This window comes from Ips typographus, linkage group LG11, assembly GCF_016097725.1.
Source record: "Ips typographus isolate SLU linkage group LG11, UJ_Ityp_2.0, whole genome shotgun sequence".
Taxonomy (NCBI): Eukaryota; Metazoa; Arthropoda; class Insecta; order Coleoptera; family Curculionidae; genus Ips; species Ips typographus.
Genome location: NC_138432.1, coordinates 1,743,206 through 1,744,969, shown reverse-complemented (window position 1 = coordinate 1,744,969; position 1,764 = coordinate 1,743,206). Strand labels below are relative to the sequence as shown.

General features: G+C 31.5%; 1 long non-coding RNA gene across 1 annotated transcript; it reads right to left on the bottom strand.

Annotated features, from left to right (window-relative positions):
• Positions 1-592: 592 nt before the first annotated feature.
• On the bottom strand, positions 593-1,408 carry LOC145735676 (uncharacterized). Its single transcript, XR_014179738.1, has 2 exons — positions 1,126-1,408; positions 593-765 (listed from the first exon to the last, which is right to left on the bottom strand). It is a non-coding gene; the product is annotated as an uncharacterized LOC145735676 (long non-coding RNA).
• Positions 1,409-1,764: the final 356 nt, after the last annotated feature.

The following is a 1,764-nucleotide window of genomic DNA, read 5'->3' as shown; positions in this document are numbered from 1 at the left end:
TAGTTCGGTTTCTGTGTAATTTGTTTTAAAATTTGAATAATAATAATTGTTTTTCGTATAACACTGTTGTATTTCATGTCAAATATCTCGGTTAGTTGTGATTTTTGACAGAAAACTGTTACTAGTCGAACTCACGAACTGCTATTGCGTTGCGACACCAAGTAATATACCCCTATATTGTAAGATTTTGGCAAAACAACAAAGAATGACCCTTGTTACGCCATAATAAAAGTGACTGAAAGAAGTGCCAAACCTAACTTGTAAGGCTCACATCACATCCACATTGATGAAGTTAAACTGAATTGAAGACCAAAAGTAATATCCTGTTAAAAGCAAACAACACCATAACTTTTGTTTCCAGCAACCAAAGTGAAGATTTATCAAACCAGCTCATAAGGAACTTCCTTGATGATAATAAGGTTGGTACTTAGTTGAATGTTTGAATAGCAAGGTATGAGAAACCTAATTTACTGATCTAATTTCAGAATGCAAAAAATCAGCATGGTTGTACTGTTTTGGAATGCAACTGCATTTGTAGCTGGTAATTATTATACCTCTAGGGTAAAGCAACAGAACATAGGTATAAATGATGTAATTTTTATAATGTGCTTTATTATAGCCAATAAAACAACAATGTTGTTAATCAATAATAGGAACACTAATAACTGGATAGTAACAAATTTTAAGTTAATTACATACTATTTGAGACAGTTTTTTTTTTGATTATGTATAATAATAAATAGTTACATAGTATTATAGTTTACACTTGACAAATAGCATATTTTGGTGGTTTTGGTTTGGCGATAGTATTGATCTGAGTTTTGAACTGTAGTAACATAGACTATCTAAACTATCTTGTTTTGTCAGAATGAGGTCAAATCTCGGGTAAAATGAGATAGACACTCTAAACACACCAAAATTCTTCTTATGTGTATGTAAATGTAGGTACCTACTTATAATTGTTTTTAATTTAAGTTTAGTTTTTAGTTATCCTATTTTTGCCTAAAGGAGAGTTTACACATGCATAGATTTACTTGCGCCAATAAAAACTTGTGTCCAAGTAAATTAAATTTGCACGTATAAACATCGACTTACATGCAAGTTGTATGTATGCAAAGATACAACTTGCATCAAATCTTTGTTTACACGTGAAAATTTTAGTTTACTTGTTTTTATTGGCGCAAATAAATCTATGCATGTGTAAACTCTTGTTTAATCTAATGAAATTACTTTCTGGTATTTTGTTTGCGATGTGAAAAAACATCAGAAAGTAATCTTTCTAGATCACAGCTTCAAAGTTTGGAAAACACTTCAAAATCATTATACTTACTTACTTAATCCCTACGCACTTAGCCTAAATTCTTAAAAAAATTGTATCTGTACTGTAACTACTCGTATATTATTAGGTAGCCGTTTATAAACTATAACTTCCCACACAACTTGACCACAGCTTATTTGAATTGTAAGGGATGAACCAAATAGATGCCAACCACCCTGTATAATCAACAATTGAACCCAGAGGGCATTGTGATTGTAGTAACTGACCAAGAGCATTGGTTCAAGAGTTTGATGGTGTCAATATAGTGCCCAATTTGTTTTTCAATTGATGCCTGTCTCAAATGTTACTGGTAATATCTGTAGAGAAACATCAATTTCAATAATAGTGTAACAACTTATTGAAATCTACTTTATCCGCGAAAAGGTGTGCGTACTTTATGTTGTCAAACGTGAGCGAAAATGTCAGCTGTTGTAGTAGTACAAAAA